Source organism: Balaenoptera physalus (genome assembly GCF_965194825.1).
Source record: "Balaenoptera physalus genome assembly, chromosome: 3".
Lineage (NCBI taxonomy): Eukaryota > Metazoa > Chordata > Mammalia > Artiodactyla > Balaenopteridae > Balaenoptera > Balaenoptera physalus.
Genome location: NC_138890.1, coordinates 140,307,499 through 140,332,752, shown reverse-complemented (window position 1 = coordinate 140,332,752; position 25,254 = coordinate 140,307,499). Strand labels below are relative to the sequence as shown.

At 37.2% G+C, this 25,254-nt stretch overlaps 1 pseudogene across 1 annotated transcript; it reads right to left on the bottom strand.

Moving 5' to 3' along the window:
* Positions 1-3,900: 3,900 nt before the first annotated feature.
* LOC309657929 (gamma-aminobutyric acid receptor-associated protein pseudogene) lies at positions 3,901-19,266 on the bottom strand (annotated as a pseudogene). The gene has a single exon. The product of its transcript is annotated as a gamma-aminobutyric acid receptor-associated protein pseudogene (transcript).
* Positions 19,267-25,254: the final 5,988 nt, after the last annotated feature.

Genomic DNA, 25,254 nt, shown 5'->3' with positions numbered 1-25,254 from the left:
TCCTGTTGTTGTTCTATTGTTAAATCAATCCCCATTCTTTGAAGGGAAAAATTAGCTGAGAATCTCTGTGAGGCCCTGAGGATGAAACTTTGGACTATGAGTCAGAAGACCTGGGGAGCCGTAATCACTTTGACCCTCACTTCTCATAGGCACCAAATAATAGCAGTGATGGCGACCATTTACTGAACAATTAGAATGTGTTAGCTCCTTCTCATTTCTATTTGTAGTTTCCACAGTAGCCCACAGGAGTTTCTGAAAGAATTAATTTAGTGAAATGTACATGAAAACTCCTGCCACACTCTCTAATGTTCTTGTGAAAAATCAAATGGAGAAATTTATATAGAAACCATCTGAAAATTGAAGTTATTATTCCCACTGGAAAGGACTCTTGGCTACCCCTCTTGAAATCAATTTCATAGCTATTTCTTCATAATTCAGTTACTCTCAGAGGGAAAAGAAATTGTATAAAGATTGTACGTCTTGATAAGCAATAAGTCAAACTAAGAACCTATAGATATCTATATTTTCCCCTGAGTAACAACTTGGAAAAAGTCAATGTAATACTTTGATGGATATTATTAACAGGAAATTATGGAATTAAGATACTTAAAGTCTAGTGAGAAAAATTTTACATTTGTTTCTGGGACTCAATAAATACATCACTATTTATAAAAATGAAAACAAAAATAACCTAATTGACATGATCATTAAAGAGTAACACTCAATGAGTGGGTGATAAATTGTTTTCTAAAGGTATGTTTATGCTCTTGTTCCAAGAAAAGTTTATGCACCAAAATTATAGTCCTTCTTTTTATATATACCTTGAAAGTAATGATAATTTGGCACATTGTTTAAACAATGTAAAAAATTATCATACACACACATACACATGAGAAAAAGAAAGAAGAACGAAAAAGCAGAGATAAACTTTTGTCCTCAAACCTGGACATGCAGGAAATATTTTTATTTAAAAATTTTATGCAACTTCATTTCTGACCCTGAGACTCCATTTTATATCTACCTAAAAAATTCAATTGTCATCATTCTTGGGTGTCTTCCTTATTTCGACAGGTTTTTTTCCAGAGTGAAGGCCTTGGGGGACATTTATTGGCATTCTGTCATCTATTCCCTTGTTTGCAAAACCACTTCAGGTCTGTTACTTCTATGACAGGCTTAAGAGAAGGCATGTTTTCTGACTTGCCCATGCACTCGTTTTCCTTTCATATCTGAAATCTTGTTGCTTCCCTGGTGAGGTCAGAAAACACCGTCCTTCTTTCTTTCCTCCTCCACAAGTTCAGGGGATCTCTATTCTTGAGGGAGGTTTGCCTATCCTTTATGGACACTCTCATCCATATATTTCTCCAAAACACATTGTCTTAATCTGCAGATCTTCCTTTATATGCTTTAAATTCACTTAGGACATAGATTTTCAGAAAACAAAAGCCAGAAATAGCCACAGTTTATTTCTGCTTTCTGTTCCTGCTACCATCTCTTAAGTTGTTCAAAACTTGACAATCTCCTTAAATTGAGCAAGGGAGAGAGAGAAAATGATAATGTAGTATAGTATGTATAATTTTAGTGTAGTATGTATAATTTAGTATCTCTGTGGTAGGATGACATAATAGTCCCCAAATATATCCCAATCCTGTTCCCCAGAATCTGTGAATGTTACCTTATACCGGAAAAAGCATTTTGCAGACGTGATTAAGTTAAGGATCTTGAGTTTGGGGACTGTTTGTTACACAGCAGTGGATAACCAAGATAGAAGTTAATGTCTAAAAAGGTAGATACTGCTATAAGAATAACCTAAATCATGGGCAGTGGCTTTGGGACTGGTCAGTAAGGACACTGTTGGTGGGGGCTTGAAGTGCAGGGAGAAGAGTGCTATTGCAAGCTGGAGGGATTTGTGTTATATATTTGGTGGAGCAATTGGTGAGACTGTCACTAGCTATAAGCTGGAAGATGTGAAAAGGACCTAATAAATCTGTGGTCTAGATAAGGTGATTTTCAGGCAGAATGTTAAAAGTATAATGTACATTTTTAAGCTGTCTTTGATAAAGTATTTCAAAAGAGAGATGTACTAAGTAAGGAAGGAAATGTTCAACTTTTGAGCAGAATTTAGAAGAATTATTTACACAACAGGATTTACTGGGTTGGAAAATAAAACTGTTTTTCACTCTCAGGATTTCCAGTTGGCAAAAGGTTTTCAAAGTCAGGAAAGGCCTCAGTGCAAATATCAAGTACAGAGTGCTGACAGTAAAATGTGACTTCAGGGTAATAAGCAAGTCAAGTCAAGCTATAAGATCCCTTTTTGAGGCTTGAGGAATATTTACGATGGTGCTTCATAGTCCTCTCAGCTATACAAAAGACATATAAGAATCTTAAGGTTATGCCTCTTATAGTCTCTATGTCAAACAAAAGGGCTCTTAAGACTTAAGGAAAAAAGAATAGATACATGAATATGTATAACTGAATCACTTTGCTGTACACCTGAAACTAACCCAGCATTGTTAATCAACTATACTCCAATATAAAATAAACATTAAAAAAAATATGACTTAAGGGAATCATTCTATAGCACTCAGGGTAGACAGGGTCTTTTTCTAAGAGATTTATTAGCATGGCTTTTGTCTAATGGACTGGATTATAATTTGATAATCTGGAAACCCATGAAGCTTTTAAAGGAATTATATCAGCTTGGACTGAAAGAGACAGAGACATTCAAAGAAAAAAAAAAATCTCTAAGCTCTTTTTCTTTTCTATAGGTCAGAAATATTGGCTGAGAAAACTATTCACGTGCTAACACTGGCCTTTCTTATGGAAAATGAAGGATGTCTCAGAAGGCAGAGCCAGTACCCCAGAGGGTGGAACAAATAGCTGCAGAAAACCACTCCCAGGGAGCAGAACTTAGTCCTAATGAACATAATTCCTTTGTTTCCAGAACAATGAAAAGGGCTGGATTTCAGAATTTTTATGGATCAGTGACTGCCATGTGCCTCTCATCACCTCAGCCCTCATTTTTGAGTAAGATATTCTACCGTGGTTCATTTGTCCCTGTCTCACCCTCAATGTAGAATATGGGTGATAGGTAGCTTTAGTTCACAGGTCTTCATTAAGGGAGAGCTGCACCTGAAAAGTCTCATACATTACTGGAACCTGATTTCAGTTATGAGATTCTGGACCCTAAGCCTGAGCATAATGCCATTAAGGAATGAGGCTTTAGAGGTCTTACAGGAGAGGGAAGTTAAGTATATTTTACAATACACTTGTATTGTGTGGGAAAGACATGAAAATCGCTGGAAACCAGAGGGTGAACTGTGATAGACTATTACCTTTTTTTAAATGAGACATAACTGACATATAACATTATATTAGTTTCAGGTGTACAACATAATGATTTGCTATTTGTATATATTGTGAAATGATCACCACAATAAGTGTGGTTAACATCCGTCACCACACATAGTTATAATTTTCTTCTTGTGATGAAAATTTTAAGATTTACTCTCAGCAAGTTTCAAATATACAATACAGTCTTATTAACTATAGTCACCATGCTGTACATTATACCACCCCCCAGGACTTATTTATTTTATAACTGGAAGTATGTACCTTTTGACCATCTTTACCCATTTCCGCCACCCTTCACTCCTGCCTTTGGCAACCACTGATCTGTTCTCTGTATCTATGAGTTAGTTCAGTTTTTTTGTTCATTGGTTTGTTTTAGATTTCACATATAAGTGAGATGTTATTTGTAGTTCTCTGCCTGACTTATTTAACTTAGCATAATGCCTTCAAGATCCATCCATGTTGTCACAAATGGCAGGATTTCCTTATTTTTTATGGCTGGATAATATTGCACTATATATATATATATATATATATATATATATATATATATATATATATATATATGGTATATATCACATTTTCTTCTATCCCATTCATTTGTCAGTGGAACTTAGTTGTTTTCCTGTCTTGGCTATTGTGAATAATGCTGTAGTGAGCATGGGGGTGCATATATTTTTTTGAGTTGGTGTTTTTGTTTCCTTCAAATTAATATCCAGAAGTGGAGTTGCTGGATCATACAGTAGTTCTTTTTAAATTTTTTTTGAGAAACCTCCATAATGTTTTCCATAAGGTCTGTACCAGTTTACATTCCCACCAACAGTGCACAAGGGTTTTCTTTTCTCCACATTCCCTGGTATACATTCTTAAGTGTTCCTTATCAAGAACTGTGAAAAATATGAGACAAATTAGCCTGCCACAGTATCACTGATGCTGGTAGAGGCAGAAGAGTCCTGGATTAGAGCTAAAAGATAGGTTATTACTCTCAACAATAGTTTGTGGCCAGAGGTTTATCATTTTTGTGCTAGTTGCACACATCTGAATTCTCACAAGATGACAGAGATCCGTATTACACTTGCACATACAGCAGATTGTGTTACAAGAGAATGCCTCCAAGCTAATGGAACCCAAATCTTTTATCATGGGCAGTAAACCTGCTTGCTGTTGCTCTGGAGAAAGACAGTAATTTCATTATACTGGCCTTTTGCTCAGAAGAAGACATATCTGTCTTCCAAGGCTATTCATTATACAGCTGTCTGTGAAAAGATAGTTCAATACAAAGGCAGCTAGTTAGTGTCTCTGCTCAAAAGAAGTGCAGAAATGCAAGAGACCCATGGGGAATTGTCTCTCAGAAAATACTTCCAGTTATTAGCAGAGATTTCTGTTTGTTTCGGTACTGGATATATTCCTTTTCATTGTAAAGATTTAATGTCAATTCAGTTCAAGGACTGTGTCCTTCCATGATGCACTGCAGGCTCACATCTGGCCTCCTCCACTCTTGGAGTAAGGGGGCAGGTTCTGGCTCAAAGAAAGCTCATCTTTTTTCCTTCTATGCACTCACTCCCCACTTTTGGGGGCACGGTGGAGAAATAGGGGACTTAGGTGTCAGTGAGAGAGAGATGCCTCTGGCTTCACACTGGTATTGATTGGTCTCATTTTCTCCTAGTATTTTCTGTTGACACGATGTTTGAAGACATATGGGCATATTTTTCTCAGCTTGCTCCAGACTCCTTTCCCTCTTCAAAGGATAGCCCTGACTCCCTTTGACAAGTCAAAGGTATAAAATCACCAATCTTTCTCTGGTATGAACATCTATTCACTTGACGTCTATGACCTCTTGAGCAGCAATGCAGCTCATGCCCACCACTAACCTTCATGCACCTTTACATGTAGCATCAAGAACACTTGCTATCCTCTCCTGAACCCTTAAAGAACTGCAGAGAACTGGGTCAGGAGTAAGGTTGCCCCATCTTCTTCCCAGACATTGTTCACCATGGCCCCTTGAAGACCATAATGATATCAAGCTTTTCAACTCTCCTCAAATCCATCAACTCAAATTCAACATCGATCAAGTTGTTTCCTTCACTAATACCTTTGTTCTTTGTTTTCAGTGTGAAAAAGAATCACCTATGACATTTGTTAAAATTCAGATTTCCAGCTCCCAAGCATAGAGATATTGTTTCAAGAGTTTGACTGTTTAACAAGCTTTTCACATGATTCTGATCATGATTTTGATACATTGGTTCCTCTGTTTCCCCTCCCTTATCAGAATAAGTAGCATTCTTCAAAACAGTGCAAATACTGTGGAAACAGTGTAATATATTGGAAAAAGCATTGGCTTTGCAGTCAGCCAGATGTGCATTCAGATCCTGGTTCTGTTAGTTATTAAAACTTTCTTCTTTTTGAAAGGAAATAGATCTTTGGTGACATCTAAGAGAAATTAATTGGTGCATGTGCCATAAAATATGATAAGCAGGAATGTCTAATTTTCTGTAAATGGTGAGGTAGTATTTTTAGCTTTTCAGTAGATATTTCAGCAGGCAATATGATCTCTGTAACAGCTACTCAACTCTGCTGCTGTAGCATAAAAACAGCCATAGAGGGGCTTCCCTGGTGGCGCAGTGGTTGGGAGTCTGCCTGCCAATGCAGGGGACACGGGTTCGAGCCCTGGTCTGGGAAGATCCCACATGCCGCGGAACAGCTGGGCCCGTGAGCCACAATTACTGAGCCTACGTGTCTGGAGCCTGTGCTCCGCAACAAGAGAGGCCGTGATAGTGAGAGGCCCGCGCACCGCAGTGAAGAGTGGCCCCCGCTTGCCACAACTAGAGAAAGCCCTTGCACAGAAACGAAGACCCAACACAGCCACTAATTAATTAATTAATTAATTAATTTAAAAAAAAAAAAAAAAACAGCCATAGACAAGAAGTGAGCAAATGAGAGGGGCTGTGTTCCAATGAAACTTTATTGACAAAATCAGAGGCCGGCCAGATTTGTCATGTGGGTTGTGCCTTATTGTCCCCTCTATAGAACATGAAAGTGATAAAATCAAATTTGTGAATGTGTAAATTATGAACCATAATTTGGTGATCAATTTTACAATTGTAAATAAGTTTTCCTAACAGAAAGAAAATTTTAAAAGGACTTGATTCTGGGGTCACATTATGGAGAAATTAACCACCACTGGGCCAGATTTTGCATCTCTAATTTTTATTAATTGGAAGACCTTCTTTATGATGGAGTGTCACCTATCTTTAAGGGGAGATTTGTAGTAGAGTGGATTATTTGTCCATTCTTTACTTTATCCACATAATTAAATTATAAATCCATACTATTTGGCATGTAACTTTCTTTGCTTTCCTATAGTTGGTAGAGCAGACTTACTCAGGGTTTTTTTTTTATGTCAATCTTTGGTCAGTGGGGTATTAGCAACTGTGACATAAAGAGAAATTTGTAAAGCTGTAGCATAATTGGCCCTGTACTTTAGAACACACACACATGATGAGGACACACTTAGGCTAGCCTTCTGGTTCCATGAGGAGGCTGTCAAACATGTGAGGCAGAACCGCCCTAGCTGAACCTAGCTGCCTTCAGAAGCATGAGTGAGTCCAGTTATGACCAGTAGAACCATCCAAACAAGCCCAGCTTAGACAACCTTCAACAACATGCAGCTAAGTGAGAATAAGTGATTCAGTGTTTCAAGCCAGTTTCATTTCAATAATTTGAATTTTTTTTGATGCTTTCCTCTTTATTGATGTGCCTTCTACCTTCCCCCCACAATTTCAGTCCCTTCCATTTACCCCCCAAAAAGAAGGTAGTGAAAAGAAGTGATTGTTGGGGTTCTGAGCTCCTTGGGCAGTTAGAAAGGGAACAGAAACCAAAACAATCACTGGATGTGACAGACATTGACAATCAAGAAGTCTAAAGCAGAACGGGAAAGGTGGTAGAGAAAGGGGAAGAAAGGAGAAAGGAAAGGCATGAGAGGACATCTCCCCCAGTAATCGTCATGTTAAGAGGGGCTGGAGGAGAGTCTCAAACATTATGAAGTGCAGGTCCTGAGGACGAGAGTTGGTGTTTGAGCCTCAAGGAGGAGTAGGTCAAGGAAGGGGGCCCCCTCTCTCTTTGTAGAATGGGACCCCCCACCTTAGCGGCAGCAGCTTCACAGGCCGTAGACACTTTCATCACCATAGGCAATGTAAAGAAAGAAGTCTTCTTCATGGTGTTCCTGGTATAGCTGACCCATAGTGGCACTGGTGGGTGGAATGACATTGTTGACAAAGAAAAACAAGGCATCCTCAGCTCAGAGATGAACTTGCTTCCCGATCAAGAAGTAGAACTGAACAACTATAAGATCAGAAGGCACCAGGTATATCTTTTTGTCCAGGTCTCCTATCTGAACTTTGGGAGCCTTTTCTACTATCACCAGGACCCGGTCCGGGTATTTCTTTCAGATCTTCTCGCCCTCAGAACCACGCTTCTCTAACGGATACTCCTCTTTATACACGAAGTTCATCCTCCCAGGAACTGGGCTGGACCGGGCTGGGCTGAGAGAACCTGGGGTGGGGGCCGGGAAGAGGGGGCCGGTGGCAGCGACCTCAATAATTTGAATTTTAAACAAATTTTTAGATGATTCTGATATACGTTATATATTGGTTCCTCTATTTTTCCTCCCATTGAGTTTTGGGATGGTTTTTAACACAATGTTATTTTGATCAGAATTAACTGATAAAGAGTTAATGTCATATGTATTTCACAGTCAGACATAGACAGACAGTCAGACAGACACACACACACACCCCAATACAGGTCTACTGGCTTAGAACTTGCATGGAAATTTTCTTCTATTTCTTTAATATTTTTTTTCCAGTCTCCATTGCTGGTTTCAGAAAATGATGCTAGAGCCATAGGCAAGAACCAAATGAAATGGTACGTGCCAATGTATAACTTAGTAGCCATAAGAAGACACTAAAGGATTCTAAGCAAAGGTATCTCATGTTTATATTGTGCTTTAAATTTTTAATATTATCAATCATTTATACTGAAGTGCAATTTTATTTTCCATAAAATAATTATTTTTGATTTTAGCCCCAAATCTGCTAATAGAGAGAAAAATAAAAATAAAAATAAAAATAACTTACAAACTCAGCCCTGCCAAGCAACCTAGTTTCTTCTACTTTAGAACTTTGTCTCTTTCAGGTTAGCTAGGTAAATCAAAGGCTCTCCACCTACTCTATTTTTCCTATTCCCACATCACCCTTCTTTTTCACCTCTCTTTGGTGTATATCTGAGCATTTAAAAAAAACTTGTAAGAGTGGGATAAGAGGGGCCTCTGTTCCATGAGCTGCCCTCTCGATTCCTTCTGGTCTCCCTTACTGATGTACCCATTCCCTTCTGTCTGTAGCATCGGCTACTATGGCCCATGGTCATCCCACAGTCTCCAGTCAAAAGGGGACTAAATACTTTCCCAGTACGAATTACATGTGTCTTCAGATCTCCAGACCACTTATTATCACTTTAAAATGCAAACAGGAGCTTGTGAACCTATTCCATTTACATTCACACCATGGGGAACTAGAGTCAAAGGTTATCTTGGGTCCATTCTCTCTGATTAAATACACTGCATGCTGGAGGTGCTCTTTGAGGTGATGTCTTTCCAAAGTTCAAACATAAAGGGAAATACAAACTTCTGCTTTCAGCTAGGTTTGAAAATTATTAAGAATGCAGAATCTAGGATAATGCTTCTCAAATTTCAATATGCATATGAATCACCTAGCAATCTCTTTAAACTGCAGATTCTTATATAGTAGGTCTGGATTGGAGCCCTCCAAATCTGTATATGAACAAGCTTCCAGGTAATGCCAGTGTTGCCAGCCCATGAACTGCACTGTGAGAAATGGAATCACATTAAATTCCAGAGCATTTGGAAACTGATTGGAAGGCAGAGTTAATGTCAAGGAAAAACTTTGAGATAGCTTACCATCCTTTAAACTGGCCTTGCCAACTGTTTAGAGTGTTATAACTTTCTTCCCCAGCAGTTCCAAAACCCTGCAAATTTATGTTCGATGTAACCTTCCTCACCATGTATTTAAATTATTTTCTGTTCCCCTCAACTCTCTGAAACAACTCTCTGTGCCTAATTCTTTTGGCACTGCTTTTGCCCGATCCAGTGGGACACCAAATATTCTCAAGAAATGTATGATGAATGACCTGTGTTCTCAGTTTAGGTGTGCAAAATATACCAATATCTTTACCAAACTTCTGAGTGTTATAAGTAAAAAAAAAAAAAAAATCTACCTCAGCTTGTTTCCTTTCATTTGTAATGTAGAGGAACAGCCTAGCCAATTGCACTTTCTGGTTACTGGATTTTAAACCAATATAAAAGAAACATATACATAATATGCAAAACTGAAAAGATTATTGCTATTTCACCTTCCTCCTCTCCACTCTCATCCTGTACCCCTTGCCTCAGAATATTCATTGGCTAAGTGCTGAAGAGCAAAAACTAAAATATTATCATCTATGATTGAATTTTGTTACAACACATATTTATGAGAATGTAATTCATCTCAAAAGCCTACATAATTACTGTTCCTCTTAAATAATTTTAAAAAGTATAATATAATGGAAAATTTTGGAATCTACACTGGTCCTAGAAATACAGCCTTTTTCTAAATATAAAATTAATTATTACATTCTAAGCTTTCTGTGCAGCATTCAAACAACCAGTTGGTGAGGTACAAGTCAAATGAGAGAAGAGGAACTGGTCCGACTATCAAAAATGCATTTCTAAGGTAAAGTTTGCAATGGAACATGTTTAGATCAGAGTTTTAATCTATCAATCATTATTATCATTAAACTATTATTTTCCAACTTTATATAAGCTCCCTTTGGTTCCCTGAATGCTACAGTTGATTTTAAGCTCTAATCCAAAATGAAATGTAGCATTCTTTTTGCTTTATGTAGAAACATCAGTGACTTTCAAATTATCCAAGAAAAGACAAATTACCAATAATCAAACTTGTTTGAATAATTTTTAAGTGATTCCAGGCAATATATATTTACTAATGTATAGAACATGGAAAGTTTAACTTCAAATTATGAACTTACAAAAAGTTTGTAAAGGACTGAATATAAGGGGGGAGTTATGGAAAATATTTGGTCACCTTAATTATAGGTTTAAATGCCACAAATGCTATAATAATACTTTTTACTTTGTTTTAATTTATAAGCAACCAAACCACTTTATAAACATTAAGCCAAATATATCTCTAAAGTAAGACTTCTTTTTTTCTCCCTGAGTATCATTTATAGACTGATAAAAATGAAGTGAAAAGTAAATGTTTTCCTCTAGGCAGGAAAAGTACCTTCCATGCTAGAGCAGTTCTGAAAATGGTAACCACAATTCCTCCCAATTTTTTGCTTTTTCCTCTCTATAACTGTTAATTATAATAAAGCATACTGAAAAGTTTTTCTTGAATGATAGCTCTGGTCTGCTATTATGTTTTTATTAATATTTTTACTTTATTTCATTTATTATTATGAGGATGAAACAATTTGGGGATTTCTTTTTCCACTACTCAATGTTTTTTTCAGCAACAGATTGTTTTCTCTTATTTGACAGTATTCTGAAAACCACCTACTCATTCATGTTTGATGTGGTCAGACCTCTGTGGTGAACTAAAGACCATCATTACTGTTTGTTTAGTGTTCACATTTTGTTTAGCAGGGGTTTCATATTAGTGGCTACTCTGGGAGATGTATCTCAGATAATTATGGCAGAAAAGCAGCAAAGGAAAGGCTGAATGAAGCAACCCTAGGCTGGAATTCTCAATCTTGCCTTCAAGTGAACAAATATGTTTTCATTAGACTCCCCTCTTTCTCCACAGTATCTCTTAAATAAAGAACTTTTTCTTTGTACAGTAGACCAAAAAATGTATGCACTTAGTCTTTACAGATTTTACTTTTACTGATTTTGCATGTTGTGAAAATAGTTTCACTGAATACTTAATTATTCTTAGATTCTACTTGTTTGCAGCTTCCCTTCGTTTACTTATTTTAAAAAATATTTTATGTAGACAAAGGTGCTGTGGCTATGTCCTCAGATCCTCAGACAGTTCTCCCATTAAAGTTATCTATTCTGTTTGTGACATGATAGCTTAGCAGGACTCAGTAGGCCATTAGGAAAATAAGCAAATTCTTATCTGGAAGTCATTAACTAGAATCACTCATTCTCTTGCCTGGAAGTTGGTTCTTTTCACATCCTGGAAAAATATTTTGATAGAGAATTAAGTGCTGGTGAAAGGTGAGTATATGGCAGAGAGACTGGAATGGGTAGGGGACTAAAGCCGCATTTGTCTGTGTGATCACTGAGGGGCATTAACAAAGGCAAGGTCAGTGACCAGCTGCTGGCATTGCCATAGTTCACTGCTTAAGTTCTGACATAGAAATAACAGATTCATAGCCAATCCATTCTACCTCACTGAAGGGTCTTCTCATCCATGTCAGTAATAGGTAGCTTTAGGTAACAGAGTTTTAATCCACAGTTCTTGATGATGATCTGTGGAGATTATCTAGAACTGCAGATTAAAACTCTTAGCCATTCCGAATCCAGTGGGTCATCTAAACCCAAGACATTAGCTAGAGGTTACCTTCCCAGCTCCAACATCAATTTCAAGGAAATATCCTGATCCAAAATCATGAATATATTCCCTCAGTCAGATTCCCCCGCTGAAGTCCATAGTGAATAAATGAGCAGAGTTTGAGAGACTCTTCTTAGCAGGAGGTAAAATATGCTTTTCTTTAGAAAATCATGTCATTTTTGTAATATAGAAGCATTTGCCCATGAGAAAATTAATCTCATTTATAATTAAATTGTGATATAAATACCCATTCATACCCATATATCCAAGTGTGTGGTTCTTTTGTTTAGCTATCATACATAGAGTAAACATGAAGTAAAGCTAGATCTGTCTCTCAATTCTAAGTCAGCACATCACTCCTGGTATTTGCTGACCAAGCTTAGAAACTGAGTAACATCATAATATAAATCGTTTAGTGATTCATTGGGTTGCAAAGGCATTGTATTTTAGAACTGTATTATTTCATTTATGTCAAGGAGGACTGATTAAGAGTCTGGGGCCATTTAGTCGATGGGTCCAGTGCTCTGTGATGGTTTCCTGGAACATGAATGATCTATGAGCACACTGTTGAGTGGTGAACTTCCGCCAGCCCCCCACAGAGATTCTGTCCCAGGGCCCAGATTGTGCTGAGCTCCAGGGGACAGATACATAGAGTCGGAGCCAGCAATTTCGCTGGCTGATAGTTCCCCCCACATCTCCAAGATATGAAAAGACAAGTGAAAGGGGACAGTTTTAGAGGACCTTTCACTCCCCTTCCTGACAATGTCCTGGAACATGCATCATCACTGACCTTAACTATCCTCTTAGGGAAAAGGCCAGAGAGTAGGGGTTTACGGTAATTTGTGTTCAGTCTTGTGGATCAGAAAAATCAAGAATAATGTGTCCTTCAGATAAAATCAATATCATTGAAATTAAATTACAGAAAACTTAATAAGATTGTGCTGGTTACTTATAAATGCACTCTAAATATTACTGCTAATGCACACAGCATTAAAGGGAAAAATTAAAAGGGAAAAATTATTCTCACAGATCAGAACACAAGATTATAAATCTGAGTTCGAGATTCCCTAAGTTAAGAACATATCTTTGAGTGCACATTATCTATACAAAAAATGTTCTGGCTTTATATATGATAAAACAAAGTTTTCTTATTGTTTTTTAAAGAGTAAGATCAAAAGAAAAGCAGAGAAAACCGTGTAGATATTGTAGATGTCTAGAGCAGGACCCTAGTCTGATGTCTGTATAAATAATCTGGCGATATACTTGTGAATATAGAACTTATTTAGTAAGCTGCCGAAAGAATCCATAAATTTTCTAAAATTGCTTAGTTTAAATTTGGTAGTGTCATAGAGCTTTTGAGTGAATATGGCTCAATCTGCTTTCCTGATTACTCAAAATATACACAATTCATAATAGTATGTCTATGTAGTAATGATGACATAGTTTAGTATCATCATTTTGACAAAGATCAGAGGGAACAAATCACTAAATTACCAATGAAGAGAAAATCATCACTGTGCTATAGCCAAATCATGTTTGGGCAAAATATTGTAAGACCTGAGCCCAGATGATGAGTTTTGTGGAAAGACTGATAACTATGGATATTGGACTTGGGAGAAAAGTGAGCATATCTTTACTTTATAACACAGTATTAAGAAATTTCTCATCTGACTTCTTGCCGAACTGAACTGGCTACTTAAATGCACCCATGGGATGGAATGAGGTAATGGTAAAAGCCTTTGAAATCGCCCGAACTGTCCTCACTTAAAGAAACAAATACAGAGACCCTGATTTCAACCTAACCATTTCTAAAATAGTGGGGGAATAGGTGTGGTATGTTATATGGAGGTTTTTATTTTCCTGCAGCAAGTGTCAGGTTTTCGAGATCCCAAGTTAAGAAAAAAAATCCAGAATTTAGCGTCAAGATATAGTGAGGGGTAGAAACAAAAGGTGACTTAGCCCCCCGCTCCCTCATAATCCTCTGCAGACTAAAATTTGGTGGTCAAATAAGCCAGAGCTGAACTCTATTATGGCCACACTAAAGACACAAGGAAAATCAGCTGGTTAGATTGCTGATGAAGATTTTGTTAGAAATCAATTCTCTGTGGGATAGTTCTGTTCCATCACATGAAACCAATTCTCTAAATCTTGACAGCTTTTTCATAAGCACTGACGGTGGATCACAGAAGGGGCCAGGTATTCTTGTATCACTGTAAATCCATCAACGTGTTTCTTTAAATATATGTCAATTCTATGTACACAGAAAGTACACACTTATTTGAGAACTGTTTGTTATTAATCATAATAGCTATATTTCACTGAGTGTGCCCTATGGACCAGGTGCTATGCTGAGAGCCTATATACCTCATCTCAATTAACCCTTACACTAACACCAGGAGTAGATATCAAGCCAAATATGTGAGATGCCCAGAGTATCATAGCTAGTAAGTGGGAGACACAAGATTTGAAATCATTCCATCTGTTTCTTATTTTTACATTCTAAGCCACTTCATTATATTGTTATCCCATTGTCTTCTGTGTCTAAATAACCATTCAAGACTAGGTGATATATTCCAAGAGTCTGTGAATGTGTAGGTTAATTTAGGTTGTAAGTTTTTAATCTAGATGATAATTCAAACATTTAGGATTTCAAGTCCAGTATAGCCGATCTGCCTTGGCTGCATTATAACAAGAAATCCATTCCAGTAAATATGACTTTGTTTTTCTGTGCTATTGATAATCATATGAACAGATTCCACAGGAATAAGAGCTCATTGGATATATTTATATTTATATATGGTCATGTCTCAAACATACACATCTTGGCCTCTGTTATTAAAAGAAAAATGAAGTAGAAAAGGTAAACCCTTTTTTCTGCTTAATCAGCCATAGCCTAAATGTCAGAAGGATTAAGTTTCAGGATAAGCCTGGAGAGGTAGATAGGAGACACACACACACACACACCTCACTCACCAGAACAGTAGGAACCTAGGTGGCAGTATTTCATTAGTAGAGGATTTACAAAGGGTTGATTAATAAAGTGAGTAATGTCATTAAGCTACCAAAATAATTTTGGAAACCAATGGTCCCGATGTATTCTTGACTCCTCCAACTATGTCTGATGGATTAACTTTTAGTTCTGGACATCATATTTTAGGAGGACTATTGTAAGTCTGTAATATCAGGAGAGAGTAGCAAGATGATGGGGACCTAAAAGTAGTACTGATATTAAAATGGTCAAAAAGTCTGAGTGAGCTTAGGAGAATGAAAGAAAAGGTTGGAGAGTTAAATGACAGTGGTCACCCAGTATTTGAAAGGTTGTTATGTAGGAGCAGGAAAAAACTTAGCTTTACATGGTTTCCAAGGACAGAAGTAGGACCAATGGGTAAAAACTATAGAGAAGTAGATACCTGGTTCAACTAGGAAGAACTTTCTAGTCATTATTACTATACAACAATGGAAGAGGCTGCCATAATATAAATTCACAAAAAATGGGGAAAAAAATGAAAGGTACTGTCAGAGGCAGAAGAAAAATGAGGGGGAAAGAAAAGGACTCTAAAGAAAGCAGAGAGTAAAACAGCAAAACCATAACAAAGTCAGAGTTATGGAGTCTGCTTTGGAAATCAGAACTGTTTTGTCCAGGAAGGTTTAATTGTAGATATGCTGGAAAGTAGTGGATTAAAAATAGATTTCTTTCTACTTTACCTGCAGAGTAATGTTGTAAATCATGTAGTAAAAAAGTAAGAGATACAAATTTAATACAACCATTTCTAAGCTATTTTTTGAGGATAGAACCAATTCTAGTCACATAAAGCACCTTGCATGATGTTCTTTTTTCATCTTCTATTATTAAATCTTTTCTGGAGGAAATGTTTGTTAGTTCAAATAAAGATATTGTTATTGGTTAAAAGAATAATATAAAGTCAGAGTGTTTTTTGTGGATTTGTTTTCTATTTAAGAATAGAGCATTCAACTTCATTAGCAAACCATATTGTTTTAAATTAAATTTCCAAATAAATATACTTGGGTGTGAATTCAAGGGAAAATATTTTGCAAAACTCAAGGGAAAAAAATTAACATCCAAACTCAAAACATTCTAGTGGTTTTGTAAAACTGAAACATTTTTTGTCAAGGTTTTTAAAATAATGAATTCTAACCACATGTGCCCAGCAAAATCTATGTTCTTCAAGGCATCCTTCCTGCCTATACAAAAGTTAACAGTGACATCTTGTGGTTAGTTTTTACTCTTACAAAAGCCTGTGTGTGTGTATGCAAAGTACAGAAATAATGCCCTTTTGTTTTACTGCAAAAATATCTAGTTTCTCCTTCCACTTCCAAATATTTTTGTGGTGCTTATCCCCTATGCAGGTCTTTAATTGTTAAATTAGTTGTTTAAAATCACAAAAGCATAAGTCATGTTGGTGGCATGTATTCTTGATATGATTTGATGAGAATGGCATTTTACCTCTGTGGTCTTCCTTCTCAAAATCCATAACCCCAATCTAACCATGAGGAAAATATCAAACAAACCCAACCTGAGAGTCAGTTTCCAAAAACTGACCAGTATTCATCAAAACTGTCCAGGTCTTCAGAAACAAGGAAAATCTGGGAAGCTACTACAGACCAGGGGAGGCTAAGGAGACATGACAACTAAATGTAGTGTGGTATCTTGGATGGGATCTTGGAATAGAAAGAGGACATTATGGAAAAACTAGAGAAATCCAAATAAAGACTGGACCCTAATTAATAGAAATGCACCATTGCTGGTTTCTTAGTTGTGATATATGTGCCATGGTCATGTAAAATGTTAAAAATTAGGAGAAACTTGTTGAGGGGTATACGGAAATAGAATTCTATAACATCCTTGCAACTGTTCTGTAAATCTCAAACTATTCCCAAAATTTTTAAAGTTTATTTAAATTTAAAAATACTTTCACGCTATGAAAGGTCACTGGATTTACTGGGTGGGACATATTTACCTTTCCAAAAATAAGAAACCAAAAATAAAGATTTTGCAATTTCTAAATGTTCCAGGTCTTATATAATGAACTTATATTGCTATGCAAATGCAATTAATAAAAACCTGATTTCTTTACAGAAAGCCTTAGGGCTTAACCCCAGATACAACATTCCTGAATTCCTCTCTTTGGATCTTTCCCACACAAATAAGACAATTTCATTATGAAATTATAAATACAGTGGAAGTAATTCCTGCTCCCTTTGATGTTATCTCACATGTCTCATCCCCCTCCACCTCCTCTTCCTTCCTTCCCCCCTCTCCTCCTCACCTACAAACTTTTGCACTTGCTGTTCTGACTGACTGGAACTCCCTTTCCTCAGGTATCTTCATGGTTCACTCCTTGATTCCCTTCAGTTTTCTGTTCAAACGTCCCTTGTCAATGAAGTCCTTCCTGATCAGCTTACATAAAAAGTCACCCTCCACCATCACTCTCTGTCCTCTTGCCCTACTTTATTATCCTCCAGAATGCTTATCCAGCATGTGAATATTACATATTTGTTTATTTTCTATCTCTCTGGGACAGTATGTAAGCTTCAGGAGACTAAGAACTTTACTTGTTTTGTTCACAGCTGAATCCCCAGTGCCCAGGGCAGCCCAGTGTCCAGTACTTGATATGCACTCAACAGTATTTGTTCAATGAAGCTAAAATCTCCTCTAAAACTGGTGTCTACTGTTCCAGTTCTTCTCGCTGGAGGAGAAAACTGATATCCCTCGCCCATTTCAGCCTATATTTATGATGCCCTCAGCTCCCATTTCTGTCTTCCTCCTCTCAGGCTCCACATGATATGCACTGTTTACTCTCTATCTGTAGCCAGCTCCCATATCTATTCTCTGCCATGCTTTGTGCACTCGGAAGCTGAGCCCCGAGGACTGCCTCCCTTGGACTCCCTGACTGGCTGGTTTCTATCTGGGTTTGGATAAAGGGCCTGAGAAGAGAGAAGTTGAGGTATTTCTTCTGTGTCCCCCCTGTTTTGTACCCAGATACCCCATGACGACAGGTACCATCAGGTGGTTCCTCCTTCAGGGGACAGGTCTCTCTGGGCTCAGGTAATGCGCTTTCCTCCTTTGCCTCTTCACAGCTTGAGGTAGGCATGTCTGTTTGCTGTTGCTGGTCTCTGAGTGTTTCATCATCCCTAGTGTTTTCTCTTAACCCTGCCCACACCTCTGTAAGTAGCCTGTTAATTAAAATCTCTTCATTTGTACCATGTGGGGTGCATTCTTTTTACTGCCATGACCCAGAGTGGTAGCCTGGAGCAGTGGTTCTCAAAAATCAGCGTGCATCAGAATGACCTAGAAGATTTGCTAAAATATGGATTGCTGGCACCACCCCCAGAGTTTCTGATTTAGTAGATCTGGGGTGAGGCCCCCAAATTTACATTTCTCACGAGTTCCCAGGCAATGGTGACACTGCTAGTCTGAGGATCACGCAATGTTATCACTGCCCTACAGAGTATTCTCTTATGATCCTAAGTGATATATGTTGGGGGTGTAGTAGTGAAATCTTCCCACAAACGTGAAATAGAGATTGTGAGTGCTGGAGGGTGAGGGGTGAGAGCAGGCTCAGGAAAAATAGTGTTTTAATTTCATTAGGATGTGTGAACTACTTCATCTTCCTGGTCCCTACCACGAATATCAGAGTGCTGCATAATCATAATAACAGCTAAAATTTATGGAACATTCACAATGCTCCTGTCACTCTTCCAAGCACGTTGACGTAGTATCATCTCATTTAAACATAACAATGGCTTTATCAGGTAGATATGTTATTATTTCCATTTTAAAGATGAATGAAGGGGACACAGAGAGGTTAAGTGACTTGCCCAAGATGGCAAAGCTAAAATATAGTAGAACCATGACTTTTACCGAGGCAGTCTGACTCCAGTGGATATACTTATCCACTAATCTGAAAAAGAGGTGCTCCTGGGATCAGAGCACTTGGGTCATTGTCACCTTTCTAACCCACGTTGTTGGATGAATCATCACCAGAGGTTTTATTCTTAATATTCTCTAATAACGAAAAGGTCACAGTCATAAAAATTCTACCTCTCTCTTCACACAACAACACTATAGTCATGATGGTATTTCCTAATGAACTCAATAGCCAAATAATTCAAGCCCTTGAATGAAATATAATGGTCCTTGTAGATCTCTAAGTGCTATAAATTCTAAAAATCTTTGTCACCCACTTTTTTGAACAAGAGATTGAAGTCTCTTCTCTTTCATGATGATTAAAGTTCAAATTCATTGTACAAAAGGCAACTGGGGGATTTGCCAAATAATGTACAGAAACCAAATAATGTACAAAAACCAAATATGAGAAAGTTGAGGGTTGCGTCTGTGTATACATACGTGTGTGTGCACATGTGTGCACATGTAAACATAGACTTTCCTCTTATCCAACCTAAACCCCATGGTGCATTATTCTAATAACTCAGTCTATAAACCTTAATGTTCCATCTTCGTTTAAATTTTTGCATAGCCTTCTGTGCAACTCTCAGCCATCTTTTCTACTCCATTGCTGGAAAAAAAATTAAAATCATCTAGATTGCTGCCAGCAAATTAAGTTTCTACACTTAATTGGTCCCTCAACAATATTGTAACAGTCAGAGTTCAGCCTAGATATTTAGACCAGAAGGAGTTTTAATGAAGGAAATTAGAGGCAGGAAGGTTTCTTTCAGAAAATCCAGAAATGCAACTATTACAGGAATGTCCCCACCATTGGTCTCAGCTGCTGTTGTACAGAAGGAAATGATTTATTTGTCACAGGGAAAAACATGAATATTAACCCTTATCTCACACCATACACAAAATCAATTCCAGATGAATTAAAGACTAAAATGTGAAAAAATAAGTAATAAAATGTTTGGATGATAATATAATATATCTGTAACATCAGGGTTGAGAAATGCTTCCTAAGCCAGATTTAAAAATGAGCAAAACATAAATATGACCATATTGAAGTCAAGAAATGATGTTTATCAAATGATATAAAAAAGAAAGTGAAGAGTCAAGCTACATACTGGAAAACATAATTTCAAGTCATTTAAAAAAGATGGACAACTCCTGAAGAGGCATTTCATAGCAGAGGAAATACAAATGATCAGCAAACATATTTAAACATGGTCAAATTCATTAGTAGTCAGGGAAATGCAAATTAGAACCACAAAAATTCTATTTTACACACACCAAATGAGCAAAAATGTGTCTGACAGTATCAAGTGTTGCTGATGATAAATTAGTGGAAACAATTGCCTTGGAAAAATATTTGATGCCCTACTAAAGTTGAAGATGACCCCACCATTCCACTTTTAGCATATACTACAGAGAACGTATGTTCGAGGAGGATTATTTGAAATAGCCAAAAACGAGAAACAATGCAAATGTTAAAAAAACAGGAGGATTCCCTACTGAAATCTATCCATAAAAAGTAATACTATGCAACAGAAAAGTAAGCAAACCACAACTATAAAATTCAATATGGAGAAATCTTAGAATCTTAAAGTTGAATAATTAAGCCCATCACAGAAGAAAATACATAGCATGACTTCATTTAGTTCATTAAAGTTCAAAAACATGCAAAACTAAACAATATGTAGTCAGGACTGCCTTGAATGCTCACACAGGTTGTTCACTGCACAAATCCATGGCTGCCACTTAGAGAATAAATATTTAAGAATATCCGCTTATGGTAAGAATATCCATTACTGAGAACAATTATGTTCTCAGTAATGTAACTAGTAGCTTCCTTGTTATCAAATCAGTACGAATTATCTGTTTCTGTTTAAGTTCTCTTCAAGATTCAACACTATCTGGGATCCTCTATCATGATTTCTACAAAACTACGCTCTTCTGGCCTTCTTTCTATCTCTGAGGAGGTTTCTCCTTTACCTTGGCAAAGACCCTCTAATCTGCCAAACTCTGAAATATTGGTGTCCACCAAAGTCCAAACTACTCTCTTCTCATTCTCAGTAATGTGTCAAGGCAATCTCACTTGTGCTCATGGTTTCAACCTACCACACATTTATTGACCTCCACATCTGTATTTCCAGACTACACCTTGGTCCTGAGCTCCACTGTCATATGTCTAATAATTGGTAGAAGGATATCCAAAAATGGACTCATCATTTTCCCTGACTAAAACATACTTCCCTCCACATTTGAATAATGATGCCAACATCGGTATCATTTCCCTGAGGGTTATTCTAGGAGATTTTTCATGTTCCTTTATTTCCTATATAAGTTCAGTTGATTATACATCCAAAATTTCTCTCCTATATATCACCCTCTCCATCACCACTTCAGTTCAGACTCTCATCATTTTTCTCTTGACAATTGCAGTAGCTTTATTAATGTTTTGTACACCTCCATTCTTATCCCTCATATTTATTCTTTGCTGCCATCAGAGTTATCTTTCCTATATGTAATAATTTCTCTGCCTATAGTTCTGCCATGATTGCCCATCCCGTAAAGGATCACAAGCAAAATTATTATGGCATACAAGACTCTACATAAAGATACAGTCATTACAACATAAAGGATAAACTCAGGTCCAAAATCTTCATCCTACATCAAGACTTCATGTTCCTATTACTGTGGGAACAAGCCAGCGCTAGTTGCTGGGCTCAGGGAATCATGGAGGTATAGCTATAAATGAAGAAGCTACTTTGTCAAAGATATCACTTTCTCTCTAGTTCAGAATGACACTTCTTGGGCACAAGTCTAAGATTCTGTTTATTCTCCCACCGATGTAGAGCAGACTAGCTGAACACGATGTTGTGCCTTTTATCCTGTTTCTCTTTCTGCCACCTGTCTTCCTGGGAAGCCTCTGCAACTGTGTTTTGTTGTCAGCTCAATGTGTAGGCCATGGAACCTGCACTTAAACAAGAGGTGAGCGTCTTCCAAGTTAGCTGTTGTCTGTTCTGATTCCACACTGGCTTCTTTCAGGTTATTCTCTGTTGACTTTTGACATTTCTTCAAGTGTCTGATAGTTTTTTCCAATTCCTAGCACTGAATTTACTAGTTTATCCTCTCTAAATTTGAACTTGGGTGAGCAGACTATTAGACTTTGGCATGGAAGATCAGTACAATCTAACCCAGAATTCTACTTTGGGTTAGAATTTTACTATATGATCAAATTTATTCAACAAGGAATTGGCTATCTGATATAATAAGAAATGGTACATCTATTCAGATTCTGATTACCTGTTACTTTTTTTCCTAACTTTTAATTTCCAAGTTTTGTTCTGATTTGTAAAAGAAAGAAACAATCTGTATCCAATAAAGATAAATTAGAAATTATAGGGAGGAAAAATGCCAATAATTCCATCACCAATTTTCAACATTTGTTAAAATTTTATTGCACTTTTTTCCTGGGCTTTTCTGTGTGTCTTTGTGTACATATATTTCTTAATGAATCATGAAGCTTATGCAGTTTTTTTTAGTCTTCTTAATTTGTATTTATTTCAAAAGCATTTCATACAGAGAAATAGGAAAATATATAACCCAATAATCAGTTTGGTAGGACACTAAGCCACATTAAAATCTGATCCTATATATAAAAAGTATATTCAATTTCATTGGTATCTCCTTAAGAAGTCTTTGTTGGGGAGGAAGGACCAGACCTATGTACAGATAGAGAATAGGATGAGGGGAAACTCACCAATCTAGTATTTAAGGAAGCATCATCAGATGCATGGCCTCTTAGGGGCTTCACGTCTAGACTGGGAATAGATTGTGAGTAGATCAGTGCTTCTGTTGATCCTGTCTTCATTTAAAATTTTGACATTTTGTTCACTATGAACTTTTTGGTATTAACTTTGATTTTTTAAAGATGTTTTATTAAAAATATCATTTATGTAATATTTGATGTTTTTGCACCACTCAAAGTCTGCACTGGAGGTGACTGAGACACTTGCCTTACTCCTGACTCAATATGCCTGCCCCAACTACCCTTTTCTCCCCTTCTCTGCTCAGAAGTGTAGCATATTCATGTGGCCACCAAAAAAATCAGAAGTTTCTACTGCATTCTCCAACCAGACCTTTCCTCCATGGGCTGTTTTTTCATGCTTCCAAAGCCTTTCATCTTTCTTACCTCACCAACCCCAAAATAAGTCTTAAATACATTCTATTCCTCAGTGTTCTTCTCTTACCTGGTTGTAGACAATAGATAATCTATATGGTACGTGAATGTTGAAGGATAATTATATTATTATTCTTAGGGTATATATATGTGTTTAAAAAGAATCTGCCCAGAGATAAAATCTCTTCTCATTAATTTAGTACAGAAATATATATTTTTCTGCACTAGGAAGGTAGCTGTAAACAAGACAGATGAAACTCCTGCCCATGAAATTTACATTATGCCAGATATATAAAGATATGATCAAGAATGGTGACATCTCACACACCTTGGCAAATAGTAAGGAAGGAATGATAACAAAAATGCTGATAACAGAAACAGGACCTAAAAGAATCTTGAAAAGATAGAGTTGTCTGACTTGAATAAGATGACACTGAAGGGGGTAGATGTAAAATGTTGAATTTGAGATTAAGTGGTTATAACTACAGAGCAGGAGATGTAGCTTAGTCATAGTTCATGTGAGACATTAGGCTTAGCTTGACAGAAACTATGAATTGACAGAAATGTCTGCCGGGTCTCCCTTGGCCACATCATTAATTCAGGTAGTAAGTAATGTGAAGGGAGATGTTTCGGGCTTGTGTTGGGAGTCCCCAAGGCCACCCTTAAGTTTGATGATTTTCAAGTACTCACAGAACGCAAATGCTTTTATGCTCATGGTTATGGCTCATTATAGTGAAAGGATAAAGATTAATATCAATAAAGGAAAAAGGTGCATAGAGTAGAGGCCAGGAGAAAACAGTTGCAAGCTTCTAGTTGTCCTCTCTCACTGGTGTCATACAGACAATGTGTAATTCTCCCAGCAACAACATATGACATGTTGCCAACCAACAAAGCTTACCTGAACCTTGATGTCTAGGATTTTTACTGAGGGTCAGTCACATAGGCACAGAGTACTTGCTTGACTGACCTTATTTACACTCTAGCCTCTTCAGAGGTCAAATTGATACTGTATGGTCCAAGACCCCAGTTATACAAAAACACACTCATCTAGCAGGATATTCCAAGGGCTTAGGGGTTAAATCCCAGGACCCACCCCTACCCCCTCCTCTAGCCAGTCTTTGCTTTGGAACGTTCAGAGTTTGAACACTCCAAGCCTGGTCAGTTAATGCCTTACTACACAGTTGTTTAACTCAACAATATGAAAATATCATCAGGGAATCGGGACCATCTTTCCATTCTGTCATCTTTAGCATTTCTGTGATGTTTCCATTCATGGTTATAAATGGCTGAAGCAATTTCAAGCATCACATGGAGATACTGGGTTGGCCAAAAAGTTCTTTGGGGTTTTTCCATAAGATGTTACAGGAAAACCCGAACGAACTTTTTTGGCCAACACAATACAATAACTGCTGGGGAAGAAGATGGTGTCTCCTTTTATTGAAGAGAAAAACCTTTCTAGAAGCCTTGCGGGGAATTCCCCTTCAGGCTTCATGGACCAGGATTGGGTCATATGCCCTTTTCTGAGCCATCATTGAAAATTGGCTAGAATTACCACAACTGGCTCAAGCTAATCATGATCCACCCCCATGGACTGAGGGAAGTGTTGGCTTTGCAGAGCGTATTGGATGATAAATGCCTGAGCACGATTAAGGTTCTACCACTCAGGAGGAAGAAGAAGAGAGGGATGGTCACTGAATTCCAAAAACATGCCACAACCAGAAAACTGAATAGATGAGAAGATATAGGAATATCCATCTCAATTCAGTATAATGAAAAACACTGTTTTACACACTATTTTGTATGTGTGTAAAGTAACACCTATTATGTTGTATTCTAATTATTTCTTTATGAAAAGTAAAAATGCATGTGGGAGGAAAGACAAGTTCCTGGGGTATCTGTTCAGTTAGGAAATTACTTGATTATTGAGAAATTACACTTAGAGAAAAGGAATCTACACAAATTGAGAAAGACAGCCCTTGGGTGTTATCTCTTAAGTTTCCCTTTGTATAGGGTACTATACTAAAGAAAATGATTTATAGGAGAAAAGAAAATTGGTAGATATGCAAGTGTCATTAATACAGGTTTCCATTAAAATAGAGAAGAGTTATAAATCTGTATGCTCTCCCATAGAAAATATTCAAAATAGTGACATCAGTGACACTATCCTGAAT